Source organism: Antechinus flavipes, chromosome 2 (assembly GCF_016432865.1).
Source record: "Antechinus flavipes isolate AdamAnt ecotype Samford, QLD, Australia chromosome 2, AdamAnt_v2, whole genome shotgun sequence".
NCBI classification, from domain to species: domain Eukaryota; kingdom Metazoa; phylum Chordata; class Mammalia; order Dasyuromorphia; family Dasyuridae; genus Antechinus; species Antechinus flavipes.
Window position 1 is genome coordinate 37,254,915 of NC_067399.1, and position 16,677 is coordinate 37,271,591.

Below are 16,677 nucleotides of genomic sequence, written 5' to 3' on the forward strand. Positions count from 1 at the left end.
ACAGGAAACTGAGTAGAAGCCTGTCAGTTAGGTCAATGACTGAATAAGTTATGGTTTATGAATGTAATGGAATATTGTTGTTCTCTAATAAATGATGAGCAGGCTGATTTTAGAAAAGCAAAAAGAAAAACTTACATGGACTGATGCTGAGTGAAATAAGCAGAATCAAGAGAACATTGTACTCGGTAACAAGAAGATTATGTGATCGACTGTGTTGGACTTGTTTTTTTTTTTTTTTCAACAAAACAGTGATTGATTCAAGGCAATTCCAATAGACCTAAGATGGAAAATGTCATTCATAACACAGAGAGAATTAGGGAGACTAAATGTGGATCAAAGCATAGCTGTTGTTGTTTCTTTTCTTGCATTTTTCCCATTCTTGTTTTTTTTTTCCCATTTTGATCTGATTTTTCTTAGACAACATGAAAAATGTGGAAATATGGTAAAGGAATTGCACATATATAATATATATCAGATGGCTTGCTGTCTTGAGAAGAGAAGAGGTGAGGGAAAGAGAAACATTTGGAAGACAAAGTTTTACAAAACAATGAGGAAATGGGATGTGGAAGTCATAGTTTCTCTAGTAAACAAACTTTTAGGCTGGAGACTTTTGGAGCCAAGGTGAGACAGATGAGGACAGGGCCTATTTATGTTTGAGGCAGGGCTTATACAATATTGCTGAGATATATATCAAGTTGTAAAACAATCCCAAATATGAGGTCCCTCCTCCAGAAGCCAGACTAGGTATGTAGTCTAGGTATGGGAAACTGTGATCTCATGCTCCAATGATTACTCCTTCCTTCTCTTATCAAGTCTGTCAAGATGGTTCTGGATAAAACAAGTGGCTGATTGTGGTTATAAACAAGATAAGCATCTCTTCTCTGCAGAGTCTAGATCACTTTTGTTTTGAAGAAAAATTAATTGAATGGAGAGGCAGGTGCCTCACTGCAGGGAGCAGAAATGGCCATTAGAAAAGAGAGAATAACTGAACTAGGACTGCATTTCAGAAGTTAGAAAAGATAGACTAAGGGCAGGTAGAGGAATAGATGCAAAGCAGAAAAGGATAGATAGAGCCACTTTGAGAAAGCAGGAAAACAATCCTGGACTGATTTTAAAAAAGGGCTCTAGAAGATGGATCAGCACCACTGGGGTTGTGTAAAAACCCTTTTCAAGCCTCCCCTCTGCCTTGCTAAATATACCTTTGTCCGCTTCCTATGAGTCTCTGATTTCCTTCCATGCCTATAGATTATACATTTAACTATATCATTTCTTAATTTGATTCATCTCAACTAAAGGTGACCCAGATTAGTGGAGACTGCTGCATGCTTCCTGAAATGATTTGTTGATACAAAGTTTTTCAGATGCTGGATTAAGAAGATATAGAATCTGTTATGGGCCAGAACTTGAAACAAGGTGCTAAGTCAGTGGAATTGAGGAGACAATGGTTACATCTAATTTAGCATTGATTTAATCCTACAACAAATAATGGTTTCCTAATGATATAATAATTGATATATACTCAGTGTGGAATATATAAGGAGGAGCTCTCAGGGCTAGAAAGGACAAGCCCACTAGAAGCTCTCAGAACCTCGGCCAGGATTCAGTTGAGGAGATTCAGAAGCCAAAGAAGGCAGTCAAGGGAGAACTAAGGAAGACAGAGAAGTGGTGGCAGGATGTCCTGTGGAGAATACTGAAACCAAGATTCGGAAGGCCTTCAGAAAAACTATCCGAACCCCAAGTGAAGGAGACAAGACTTTGAAGGAGACAATAAAAGATTTGGACTTTAATCCCTAGCTGCACTTATGATTACTGAACTGAAATGAAGGCTGCCTTCAGAAACCCTAAGGAAACCCCAACAAGAGAAGATTACATTTTAGAGAAGAATATTACAAGAATCAAAAACTAAACTAGCTAGAACGAGAGTCTCTAAAGGCATGGTCTATTCCACATAGACTTCACCTTCAGAAATTTAAAGAATCAAACAAAAGTCTTCAGTGATGGGCTTTCTGGAAGGTAATGGACATGAATGGTACAGGTGAAAAAAACTTAGAGACTATTAGTCTCTTTAGATGTATAAGCTGCTCCTCTTCCCAGGCAGCTACTTATTATATGGATAGACTGCTGAACAAAATCCTGAATTCAAATCTCATCTCTCATACTAGCTACAAAGTCACTTAGCTACTGGAGATACCAGTAACGTCTTCCTCACAAGGTAGGAATCTAAATGAGCTAATATTTTTTTTAAAAAATAGTGTTTGGTACATAATAGGTATCATATAAATCACCTGATTCCTCCTTCCATCTACCTATCCATCCTGTGAAAGCTAACCTGATCAGCTTCATTCACATGAGTTTTCTGAGTTCCTGGACATCTCCATGCTCTTATTCCATCAACTTATTTCATGTCTCATCAATGCATCCCCCTCCCATGGTTCCTTCTACATTAAAGAAATAGGTATCTCCAAAGTCACCAATGATCACAACTCTTTTTCTATCCATCTACATCATGACCTTGAGCTCTATGTAGTACAAGACATTGTGAATACTATGGTTACAAAGTTTCTACAAGAAGAATAGAGACTTAGAAATTCATATAACACTAAATCCAGAAGAGATCCAGCAATTAAAATACTGGTCTTTCTGAATGGACATAAAATGGGCATAAAATGCATAAGCTTGAATAATAATGAATTAAGTATCCTAGAATAGGATGCAAATTTGACTTGACATGTATCACTTAGCCTTGCAAGAATGACTCTCTAGACTTGAGAATGATGCCTATATAAATTATTCAAAATAAATTCTATAGTAGGAGGATGTATGTTTGTATGGGATGGCATAAGGGTGGGTAGCTGGAATAGCAATGCATATTAAAAAGGCATAAACCCAAGAGGAAAATCATGAGTTAGGGGGAGAATCATGATGGTAAATAGCATTTGGTAAATACCCAAGAAGGGTGAAATATTATTATTATGGGACAGTACTTCATCCACAATATGAGAACATAGATAAAAAATAGTTGTTAGGTTGGTATGGAAAGTTGACATTAGAATGAAGGGGATCTTCCTTTACTAAAGTAATACAGTACTCTCTTTGAAGTATAGAAAAAGGAAAGTTTTAAGGATAATGAATTTCCCATTCTTTCAATTAGGAAGGATAAAATATGGACAGCCATTAATCTTGACCAGATTCTCCCAATGACCAGGCAGCTTGCTGAGAAGTGATCATGATATCTTCAAATTTGTAATAGGAAAGGGTAGGAAATCCATTTGTCATCTGGCCAGATGCCTACATTTAGAAAGAACAGACGTCAGAGGATTTAGATGATGAATAAACAGTTCTTTGGGAGAGTGTTATAACCATTCAAACTGCCAAGCAAAGAAGTCCAAAGAGTCCTGAAAGAATCTTCTTTTCTGAAGAAGACTAGCAATAACAACCCAACTTCCCCTTCCTTTCTAGGTGGGGAATATGAATGTCAATTAACTAGTAATTTCTCTCCATATTCCTTTCATCCTATTCTGAATTAGCATCAGTGTTGAATCTTGTCCTACACCCCAACTCTCAATAACCTGCTCAGGATGATTTGGCTCTATTTGACCCAGATTAGAAAAGTCTCAAAATCAATCTCATTTCCCTGTTTTGAGTATCTAATTCTATCCATGATCCCAGTGAATTTCCCTGTGTGTGCCCTGACTTCTTGACCTCCACTGTGTGAAAAGCTCTTCTCCTTAAAGCTTATTTGTTCATCTTTCTCCATCCATATCCTGCTTCATTTTGTATAGCAGTGCTGTGCCTTCTAGCCAAGGCAATTTTCTTTTTAGAAGGATGATTCATGGCTTACGATCATGACTAACAACTCAGCAGCCCATAGATTTGAGTTGGGAAATGTAGAAAGTAAAGCTTGAAACTAGAATTCGGTACCTCTTTCCTTCTCACTGATACCTAGGTCTTTTCCCTTTGCAACCTAAGTGGGAGATAAGGATACTGTAAACAAGAAAAAATAAAATCATTATCAAAGAGAAAGCTCTTGAGTAAAACCTTAGTTTGAAAAGAATGAAAATAACCAGGTTCAAAGACAGCTGAAAGGTTTGGAATTACATGGTGAGTGTCATGTATCATGAAAAAGAAAAGTTAGATGATCAAATTGAAAGCTTGAGAGTCACTCAAGAGAGAATTAGGATATCTTCCTAGCCTTCAGAAACTTATTAAATCAGAGGAAGGAGGTGGAGCTAAGATGGCAGAGAGGACACATGCTTCTTTCTGAGCTCCCCTATTACCCTCAAATTATTTATGAAATTCAGCCTCTGAATTAGTGCTGGACTGTCAGAAACCATGAACATTGGGAGTACAACACATTACCAAAAGAAAATAATCTCAAAGATCTCCAGAAAAGGTTTGTTTTGATTCCCTGCATGCATGGACATGGGAGGAGGCCAGGTGCAGGCACAGGCAGGCAGGTAGGCAGAACACAGAGGACAACACATGCTGAGCAGACCAGGGGCATGGTGTGGTCTCTGTGGGCAGAAAATCTGTGGGGAGGACTCTACCACAGTATTGGCTACTCTACTCTGGTTACAAGCCAGTAGATCAGCAGAGAAGTTATAAAACTTCCAACGTAAGCACAGAGGGTAAAGAGTGTACCCCAAAGCCGTGGAGTCTCACAGGACCTAGCCAAACCAACCCAGCTCCGGGAAAGACTCAGAAGGATCCCAGCACAGCCACTGCTGTTCCATTGCCTCTTTGTTTCCACTTCCTGTTGCCTGTTGAGGAAACTTGGAAAACCCTCATTGCCCCAAAAGCAGACTCCAGAGGTTGGTTTTTTTTTTTTTAATAAGTAAAAAGACAAAGTGGGCTCTAACTATAGATGGCTTCTATAGTGAAAGAGAGTAGATTTCAAACCCTGAGAAGACTAAAAGCAGATTGTCTCCAGATGAAACCTCAAAGGGAGATATGACCTCTTTCCTATCACACAAAGCTCTCATAGAAGAAATTTAAAAAGATCTTAAAAGAAAGCTAGAAGAAGAATGAGGAAAGGAAAGGAAAACCTTGCAAAAGGGTCTGGATAAGGCATATAACTCATTAAAAGATAGAGTGGAAAAAGAAATCAACTCCCTGAAAAACAGACTTTGTGAATTGGAAAAGATAAATAACTCACAGGAAAACAGAATTTGTGAATTGGAAAAAGAAAATAACTCCTTAAAAATTGGTGAAATGGGAAAAAAATTTCATAGAACAAAACAACTCATTTAAAAACTCAATTGGACAAATATTATGATTCTTACAAAATACTAAGGCAGTAAAATTGATCTGATCCTACAAGGAGATGTTATGGTCCAGAACTTGAAACAAGGTACTAAATGGAATTGAGAAATCTAATTTTACATTGATTTTCCTAGTGATATAATGATTGATGTATACTTGGTGTACAGCATATAAGCAAGAAGTTCTCAGGGACAGACACAGAAGCCCACTAGAAGCTCTCAGAAGAGGAGACAGATTCACTCCAACTTCTACCTTTGTGCTGGCTGGAGACTTTGGAGAGTTAGAGGCTAAAGCTGGAAGAGACAAAGGACTAGCAGCAAGAGGACTTGAAAACCAAGGAGAGAGATAGGCCTCTAAGAAAACTAACTGGGCTATTTGGAAGAGACAATAAAGGATCTGAACTTTTAACAGCTGGCTGCACTTGAGGTGATTATTACTTTGGACTGAAACTAAGACTGCCTTCAGAAGCCCCCCAGGAAACCTGCTCCCAGAGAGAACAATTATATTTTAGAGAAGAGAGCACTACAGACAAATACAAAAAGAAATTGAAAAAAAACTAAATGAATAAAATAATTCATTAAAAAATCAGAACTGAACAAATGGAAATGAATGATTCAAGGAAACATCAAGAATCAGTCAAGCAAAACCAAAAAAAAAAAAAATACAAAACAAAATAACGAAAAAATGTTAAATATCTACTTGGGAAAACAACAGACTTAGAAAATAGATCTAGGAGAGATAATTTAAGGATTATTGGACTCCCTGAAAATCCTTATTGAAAAAAAAGACTAGACACTATTTTTTTTTCAGGAAATCATTAAAGAGAACTGCCCAGATGTCATAAAATCAGAAGGTAAAATAGGCATTGAAAGAATTCATCAAACACCTCCTGAAAGGGACCAAAAAATTAAAACTCCAAGGAATATTGTGGATAAACTCCAAAACTATCAGACCAAGAAAACAATACTACAAGCAGCCAGAAAAAAAATTTCAAAAACCTAGGAGCCACAATAAGGATTACTCAGGATCTGGCAGTGTCCACATTAAAGGATTAAAGGGCCTGGAATCTGATATTCCAAAATACAAAGGAACTTGGAATGCAGTAAAGAATACATTACCCAGCTAAACTGAGCATGTTCTTTCAGGCAAGAAGATGGACACTCAATGAAACAGATTAATTCCCTTTGTTTCTGATGAAAAAAACAGAGCTAAACAAAAAAATTGAACTCCAAATATAGGATTCAAGAGAAGAATAAAAAGGTAAAAAGATCTTTTGAGAACTGTATTTGTGTTATGAGTATACATAAAGAGTACATGTATAATTTAATTTTACTGTTATAAAAAAAGGAACTAGAGGTGGAAAAGAGATTGTATCAGAAAAAGGGAAAAGTGGAGGTAAAAACAGGAAACTACATCTCATGAAGAGGCAAAGGAAATCTATTATATCCGAGGGAAAGAAGGGCAGGGGATGAACATTGTGTGAATCTTACTCTCATCAGATTTGGCTCAAAGAGAAAGCATGAAATATATTTAGTTTACAGAGAAATGTCTCCCAATTCATTGAAAAGTTGGAGGGGAAAAACAAAAAGGGAAGGAGTAGGCTAAATAGAAAGGATTACAGAAATAGTAGAGGAAAGGTTTAAGAAAGGGGGAGGAACTCCAAGGGGGAGAGAGGGATTCTGAAGAAGGAAGACTGTGTAAGGCAAGTAGTGCCCATAAGTTTAATACTAGGGAGGGAGGTAAGGGGGAAAGGAAAGAGAAAAGCATAAAGGGGATAATAAGATGGCAGGAAATACAGAATTAGTAGTTTTAACCATGAACGTGAATGGAGTGAACTCTCCCATAAAGTGGAGGAGGATAGCAGATTGGATTAAAAGCCAGAATCCTACAATATGTTGTTTACAGGAAACACATTTAAAGCAGAGTGATTCATACAGAGTAAAAGTAAGGATGGAACAGAATCTACTTTGCTTCAGGTGAAGTAAAAAAAGCAGGAGTAACCAGACTGATCTCAGATAAAGCAAAAGCAAGAATTGATCTAATTAAAAGTGATAAGGAAGGAAACTATATCTTGCTAAAGGGTAACATAGATAATTAAGCAATATCAATATTAAACATATATGCACCAAATGGTATAGCATCTAAATTCCTAAAGAAGAAGTTAAGAGAGCTGCAAGAAGAAATAGATAGCAAAACTATAGTGCAACTATAATCAACTTTGTACTCTCAGAACTAGATAAATCAAACCACAAAATACATAAGAAAGACGTTAAAGAGGTAACCAGAACACTGGAAAAGTTAGGTATGATAAATCTTTGGAGAAAACTGAATGGAGATTCTTCTCAGCAGTTCATGGAACCTATACAAAAATCGACCACATATTAGGACAAAAAGACCTCAAATTCAAATGCAGAAAGGCAGAAATAGTAAATGCATCCTTTTCAGATCACAATGCAATAAAAATTACATTCAATAAAAAGTCAGGGGAAAATAAACCAAAAAGTAATTGGAAACTAAATAATCTCATCTTAAAGAATGAATGGGTGAAACAGCAAATCATAGACACAATTAATAATTTCACCCAAGAGAATGAAAATAATGAAACAACATACCAAAATGTGTGGGATGCACCCAAAGTGGTAATAAGGGGAAATTTTATATCTCTAGAGGCTTATTTGCATAAAGTAGAGAAAGAGAAGATTGATGAATTGGGCTTGCATCTAAAAAAAGCTAGAAAGAGAGCAAATTAAAACCCCTCAATCAAACACTAAGCTTGAAATTCTAAAAATAAAAGGAGAGATTAATAAAATTGAAAGTAAAAAAAAAACTATTGAATTAATAAATAAAACTAAGAGTTGGTTTTATGAAAAAACCAACAAAATAGACAAACCTTTGGTAAATTTGATTGAAAAAAGGAAAGAGGAAAATCAAATTGTTAGTCTTAAAAATGAAAAGGAAGAACTTTCAACACCAATGAAGAGGAAATTAGAATAATAATTAGGAGTTATTTTGACCAACTTTATGCCAATAAATTAAATTACCTAAGTGAAATAGATGACTATCTTCAAAAATATAGGCTGCCCAGATTAACACAGGAGGAAGTAAATTGCTTAAAGACTCTCATTTTAGAAAAAGAAATAGAACAAGCTATTAATCAACTCCCTAAGAAAAAATCCCCAGGACCAGATGGATTTACATGTGAATTCTACCAAACATTTAAAGAATAATTAACTCTAATGCTATATAAACTATTTGAAAACATAGCCAATGAAGGAGTCCTACCAAATTCCTTTTATGACACAGACATGGTATTGATACCCAAACCAGGTAGGACAAAAACAGAGAAAGAAAATTATAGACCAATCTCCCTAATGAATATTGATAAAAAAAATGTTAAATTAAATATTAACAAAAAGATTACAGAAAATCATCTCCAGGATAATACACCATGACCAAGTAGGATTTATACCAGGAATGCAAGGCTGATTCAATATTAGGAAAACTATTAGCATAATTGACTACATCAATAACCAAATTAAAAAAAAAACATATGATCATCTCAATACATGAAGAAAAACTATTTGATAAAATCCAACATCCATTCCTATTAAAAACACTAAAGAGTATAGGAATAAATGGACTTTTCCTTAAAATAGTCAGTAGCATCTACTTAAAACTATCAGTAAGCCTCATATATAAAGGGGATAAACTGGAACCATTCCCAATAAGATCAGAAGGAAACAAGGTTGCCCACTCTCACCATTACTATTCAATATTATATTAGCTTTGTCAATAAGAGATGAAAAAGAGATTAAAGGAATTAGAGTAGGTCATGAGGAGACCACATTATCACTCTTTGCAGATGATATGGTGGTATGCTTAGAAACCCCCAGAAATTCTACTAAAAAGCTATTAGAAATAATCCACAACTTTAGCAAGGTTGAAGGATACAAAATAAATCCACATAAATCATCAGCAATTTTATACATCACTAACAAAACCCAACAACAAGAGATACAAAGAGAAATTCCATTTAAAATAACTGTTGATATTTTAATGACCTAGAAAATATAACAACAAAGTTCATATGGAAAAACAAAAGGTCAAGAATTTCAAGGAAATTAATGAAAAAAAAATCAAATGAAGGTAGCCTAGCTCTACCAGATATAAAATTATATTATAAAGTAGCAGTTACCAAAACCATTTGGTATTGGCTAAGAAATAGACTAGTTGATCAATGGAATAGGTTAGGTTCAAAGGACAAAACAGCCAATAATTTTAATAATCTAGTGTTTGACTAACCCAAAGACCCCAGTTTTTGGTATAAGAATTCACTATTTGACAAAAATTGCTGGGAAAATTGGAAATTAGTATGGCAGAAACTAGGCATTGACCCACACTTAGCAAGGTACACCATAGGATAGTTTACCTCTCAGATCTGTGGAAGAGGAAAGAATTTAGGACCAAAGAAGAACTAGAGATCATTACTGATCATAAAATAGAAAATTTTGATTATCTCAAATTGAAAAGATTTTGTACAAACAAAACTAATACAGAGAAGATTAGAAGGGAAGCAATAAACTGGGAAAACATTTTTACAGTTAAAGGTTCTGATAAAGGCCTCATTTCCAAAATATATAGAGAATTGACTCTGATTTATAAGAAATCAAACCATTCTCCAATTGATAAATGGTCAAAGGATATGAACAGACAATTCTCAGATGAAGAAATTGAAACAATTTCTAGTCATATAAAAAGATGCTCCAAGTCATTATTAATCAAAGAAATGCAAATTAAGACAATTCTGAGATACCACTATACACCCGGCAGATTGACTATAATGATAGGGAAAGAAAATGCAGAATGTTGGAGGGGATGTGGGAAAACAGGAACACTAATACACTGTTAGTGGAATTGTGAACACATCCAGCCATTCTGGAGAGCAATTTGTAACTATGCTCAAAAAGTTATCAAACTGTGCATACCCTTTGATCTAGCAGTGCTACTACTGGGCTTATACCCCAAAGAAATACTAAAGAAGGGAAAGGGACCTGTGTGTGCCAAAATGTTTGTGGCAACCCTGTTTGTAGTGGCTAAAAACTGGAAAATGAATGGATGCCCATCATTTGGAGAATGGTTGAGTAAATTGTGGTATATGAATGTTATGGAATATTATTGTTCTATAAGAAATGACCAGCAGGATGAATACAGAGAGACTTGGAGAGACTTACATGAACTGATGCTCAGTGAAATGAGCAGGACCAGGAGATCATTATACACTTCAACAACAATACTGTATGAGGATGTATTCTGATGGAAGTGGATATCTTCGACAATGAGAAGATCTAACTCAGTTCCAATTGATCAAAGATGGACAGAAGCACTACACCCAGAGAAGGAACACTGGGAAATGAGTGTAAACTGTTTGCATTTTGTTTTTCTTCTTGGGTTATTTTTACCTTCTGAATACAATTCTCCCTGTGCAACAGGAGAACTGTTCAGTTCTGCATACATATATTGTATCTAGGCTATACTGTGAAATATTTAACACATATAAGATTGCTTGCCATCTGGGGGAGGGGATGGAGGGAGGGAGGGGAAAAGTCAGAACAGAAGTGAGTGCAAGGGATAATGATGTAAAAAATTACCCAGGCATGAGTTCTGTCAATAAAAAGTTATAATTATGAAAAATAAAAAAAAATAAAGTACTTGAAGAGGAAAAAAATAAAATAACTGTTGATAATATAAAATATTTGGAAATTTATCTGCCAAGGAAAAGTCAGGAACTATATAAACAAAACTACAAAACACTCTCTGCACAAATAAACTAAGATCTAAACAACTGGAAAAATATTAAGTGCTCTTGAATAGGTTGAGCAAACATAATAAAGATGACAATACTACCTAAATTAAGCTATTTATTTAGTGCTATACCAATCAAACTCCCAAGAAACTGTTTTATTAACTTAGAAAAAATAACAATAAAATTCATCTGGAAATACAAAGGGTCAAGAATTTCAAGAGAACTAATGAAAAAAAAATCAAATGAAGGTAGCCTAGCTGTACCAGATCTAAAACTATATTATAAAGCAGTGGTCACCAAAATCATTTGGTATTGGCTAAGAAATAGATAAGTTGATCAGTGGAATAGGTTAGGTTTACAGGACAAAATAGTCAATAACTATAGCAATATTGTGTTTCCCAGACCCAAAGTCCCTAGTTTTTGGGCTAAGAATTCATTATTTGACAAAATCTGCCAGGAAAATTGGAAACTAATATGGCAGAAACTAGGCATTGACCCACACTTAACACCATATGCCAAGATAAGGTCAAAAATTTAATCTAGGCATAAATAATGAGATTATAAATAAATTAGAAGAATATAGGATAGCTTACCTCTCAGACCTGTGGAGGAGGAAGGAATTTGTGACCAAAGAAGAACTAGAGATCATTATTGATCACAAAATAGAATATTTTGATTATATTAAGTTAAAAAGTTTTTGTACAAACAAAATTAATGCAGACAAGATTAGAAGGGAAGCAATAAACTGGGAAAACATTTTTACATCCATCCAAAATATATAGAGAAATGACTCAATTTTATAAGAAATCAAGCCATTCTCCAATTGATAAATGGTCAAATGATATGAACAGACAATTTTTGGATTAAGAAACTGAAACTATTTCTAGTCATATGAAAAGGTACTCCAAACCACTATTGATCAGAGAAATGCAAATCTAAAAACTCTGAGATACCACTACACATCTGTCAGATTGACTAAGAGGACAGGAAAAGATAATGACCAATGTTGGAGGGGATGTGGGAAAACTGGGACACTGATACATTATTGGTGGAATTGTGAATGGATCCAACTATTCTGGAGAGCAATTTGGAACTATGCTCAAAAAGTTATCAAACTGTGCATACTTTTTTTCTTTAAATAACTTTTTATTGATAGAACTCATGCCAGGGTAATTTTTTTACCACATTATCCCTTGCATTCACTTCTGTTCCGATTTTTCCCCTCCCTCCCTCCACCCCCTCCCCCAGATGGCAAGCAATCCTTTACATGTTGAATAGGTTACAGTATATCCTGGATACAATATATGTGTGCAGAACCGAACAGTTTTCTTGTTGCACAGGGAGAATTGAATTCAGAAGGTATAAATAATCCGGGAAGAAAAACAAGAATGCAAGCAGTTTATATTCATTTCCCAGTGTTCTTTCTTTGGGTGTAGCTGCTTCTGCCCATCTTTGATCAATTGAAACTGAATTAGCTCTCTTTATCGAAGAGATCCACTTCCATCAGAATACAACCTCAAACAGTATCATTGTTGAGGTATATAATGATCTTCTGGTTCTGCTCATTTCACTTAGCATCAGTTCATGTAAGTCTCACCAGTCCTCTCTGTATTCATCCTGCTGGTCATTCCTTACAGAACAATAATATTCCATAACGTTCATATACCACAATTTACTCAACCATTCTCCAATTGATGGGCATCCATTCATTTTCCATCTTCTAGCCACTACAAACAGGGTTTGTGCATACTTTTTAATCCAGCAGAGTTACTACTGGGCTTACATCCCAAAGAGATCTTAAAGAAGGGAAAGGGACTTGTATGTGCAAAAATGTTTGTGGCAGCCCTTTTTGTAGAGGCTAGAAACTGGAAATTGAATGGATGCTCATCAATTGAAGAATTGCTGAATAAATTGTGGTGTATAAATGTTATGGAATATTATTGTTCTGTAAGAAATGACCAGCAGGATGATTTCAGAAAGGCCTAGAAAGACTTACATGAACTGATGCTAAGTGAAATGAGCAGAACCAGGAGATCATTATACATTTCAACAATACTATAGGATGATCAATTCTGATGGGCGTGGCTCTCTTCTTTTTTTTTTTTTTAATTTTTATTTAATAATTACTTTATATTGACAGAATCCATGCCAGGGTAATTTTTTTTTTTACATTATCTTTTGCACTCGTTTCTGTTCCAATTTTTTTCCCCTCCCTCCCTCCACCCCCTCCCCTAGATGGCAAGCAGTCCTTTATATGTTGGATATGTTGCAGTATATCCTAGATACAATATATGTTTGCAGAACCGAACAGTTCTCTTGTTGCACAGGGAGAATTGGATTCAGAAGGTATAAATAACCCGGGAAGAAAAACAAAAATGCAGATAGTTCACATTCGTTTCCCAGTGTTCTTTCTTTGGGTGTAGCTGCTTTTGTCCGTCATTTATCAATTGAAACTCAGGTCTCTTTGTCAAAGAAATCCACTTCCATCAAAATATGTCCTCATACAATATCGTTGTCGAAGTGTATAATGATCTCCTGGTTCTGCTCATTTCACTCAGCATCAGTTCATGTAAGTCTCGCCAGTCCTCTCTGTATTCATCCTGCTGGTCATTTCTTACAGAACAATAATATTCCATAACATTCATATACCACAATTTACCCAGCCATTCTCCAATTGATGGGCATCCATTCATTTTCCAGTTTCTAGCCACTACAAATAGGGCTGCTACAAACATTTTGGCACATACGGGCATGGCTCTCTTCAACAATGAGATGATCCAAACCAGTTCCAATTGTTAAGTAATGAAGAAAGTCAGCTACACCTAGAGAAAGGACTGTGGGAACTAAGTATAGACCACAACATAGCATTTTCACTCTTTTTGTTATTGTTTCCTTGCATTTTTGTTTTCCTTCTCAGGTATTTTTTTCCCTTCTTTCTAGATCCAATCTTTTTTGAGCAGGAGGATAACTGTATAGATATGTATACATATATTGTATTTAACATATATTTTAACATATTTAACATATATTGGACTACCTGCTATCTAGGGGAGGGAGTGGGAGTGAAGGAGGGGAAAAGTTGAAATAAAAGGTTTTGCAAGAGTCAATGTTGAAAAACTATCCATGCATACATTTTGTAAATAAAAAGGTATAATAAATAAATCAGAGGAAGGTCTGCAGTATGTGGAATTGACATTCTGTATGGTAGTTTTGGAAGATCATAAAAATGCACTGCACAGAAGGGAAGGCATGGAGGATTCTTAATCTTCATTGAGGCTGATTAGATCATCAGTCTAACTGTCTAAGAATCTATTTCTGAATATCTCTAAGAATCACAGTCTGCATACCTGTCTCCTTCCATCTAACAATCTTGGAGGAACTAATATGTCTACTAATATTGTTGTGCCCAACAATTTTTGATAATGAGATAAACATTTTCAAAGTTTTCTACAAATAATATTACCCATAAAATCTGATTAGAAATGTTTTTGGAGAAAATAGACATAGAATGTAAAATTTCACTTTGGCCCATTTCCTGGTTTATGACGTTGCTGCCTGGTCTTCACAAACCATCATTGGAAGACCTATGGAAGGAGGCAAAGCAAAAGAAATAGTATAAAGAAAGCACCAAATAAAATGAGAAGCTACAGATTTCTATTATGAGTAATTTGTTTTTCTTTTTTTTGCATACAATAAATTTAACCTGTAATTTTTGAACCTTTCCAATTGTCTCAGCTTCTCTGTGAACTTCCAACTGTTCTCTACATTAATAAAGAAAAATACCATCTACATCCAGGTAAAGAACTGGTAGACTCTGATTCATCAGTCACTTTTCCCTTTATTTACTAGAATAAGTTACAGAAAAAATGAAAAAGTAATATAAGCAACATGAGTGGCAAATACGAAATAGATTCAGGAGAGCAATAGAGTTAGCAAGGAAAGGGATTTGGAAGAAGGTATTAAAAGAATATGCCTTGCGGTGTGAGAACACCATTGATTGGCATTGACTGTATGGCAGAACACCATAGAAGAGTTTAGCAGACTAAGGGAGATAGACACTATATGGAGGGAGAGAATACCTCATAGCAGCCTTGGTCCTCAAAAGGACTTAGCAAAGATCTTCATCACAAACATGTCTTTTATAGGGGAAATATAACCCTGAGGATTCCTCAAGCGAGGAGGGGGAAATAAAGGCAGAAACAAGGATGTGCATTGAGATGTTGAGACTGTTTTAAAGATAGTATCAAAGGCAGTCTGAGAAATCCTGGGTTCTCATCACAGATATCTTGAAGATGCTAATCAAGGCAATCTGAGAACATCATAGTTGTCTTAAAAATGGTAAGACAGTCTGGGAAGCTAAGTTTCTAGGATGAACATTTTAGCATTTCCTGGAAAATGGAGAATAAGTTGTTTTTAGGCTTCCATCAAAAGTTATGCACAGTTTTATAGCCCTTTGGGCATAGTTCTAAATTGGTCTCCAGAATGGTTGAATATGTTCACAACTCCAAAAACAGTACATTCGTGTTACCTGAAGCCCAGACAGGGAAGGTGAAAAAAGAGGCAAAAAGGCTGATTAGAAAACAGAAGCTTGTATATTGAAATGTTGAGACTGCTTTGAAGATAGTATCAAAGGCAGTCTGGGAAAGCCTGGGTTCTCATCACAGGTATCTTAAAGATGCCAATCAAGGCAGTCTGGGAACATTATAGTTGCCTTAAAAATGGTAGATAAAAAAAAAATAGATCCTTCCCAGGATGAGTGTTTTAGCATTTTTTAAAAATGAGAGAGAATATGCTGTGTTTAGGATTCCATCAAATGGTTATGCAGAGTTCTATAGACCTTTGGGCATAGATCTAAATTGGTATCCAAAATGGGTGGATACATTCACAATTCCAGCAACAGTGTATTAGTGTCACCTGAAGTCCAGAGAGGGATGCTGAAAGAGAGGCAATAGGCTGCTTAGAAAAGAGGGATAAACCTTTCTTTGATTAGGGGAATGGGTTTGAGATATTCCTCTTTGTTTCTCTCTCTCTCTCTCTCTCTCTCTCTCTCTCTCTCTCTCTCTCTCTCTTTATATATTGACATACACAATGTTCCACAGACAGGGGCAGTCTTTCTCCAGGAAGGGATAGCGATGAGGAGTTCAGAATGGAGTATAAAAATTTACTTCTGTTAGATTAGCATTTTTCAGATGGGGAAGTAGTTATAATTCTAAGCAGACTCCATAACTATGAAGAGAGCAGAATGTTCACCTTCTTGGTAGTAATCTCTTATTCCCCTTCTTTGCAGGAATTGTAGTCTCCCTTTAAAAAGACTAGGCAAAGGAGACTACAAAGATCTCTTTATAACCTCTGGTATGAATGGATAAAAAAGATTAAAAATATGATTTAAATTCATGGTCAGAGAAAATGGATCCAGAGTGTGATTTTGTTTTTTTGGCTAAGGCAACTAGGGATAAGTGACTTGCCCAGGGTCATACATCTAGGAAATAGGAAGTGTCTGCATCTGGCTTGGTACTCAGGTCCTCCTGCCTCCAGAGCAACTGCTCTTTGCAATCTTGTTGCCCAAAAGATATGAATTTTAAGCTGGGTCCATTGATGGATTTCATTAGCCT

At 35.7% G+C, this 16,677-nt stretch overlaps 1 gene segment (V, D, J or C); it reads right to left on the minus strand.

The window, feature by feature from the left end:
• The window catches only part of LOC127546387 (immunoglobulin kappa variable 3-11-like), a 68,886-nt gene that overhangs the window by 14,783 nt on the left and 37,426 nt on the right, over positions 1 to 16,677 (minus strand).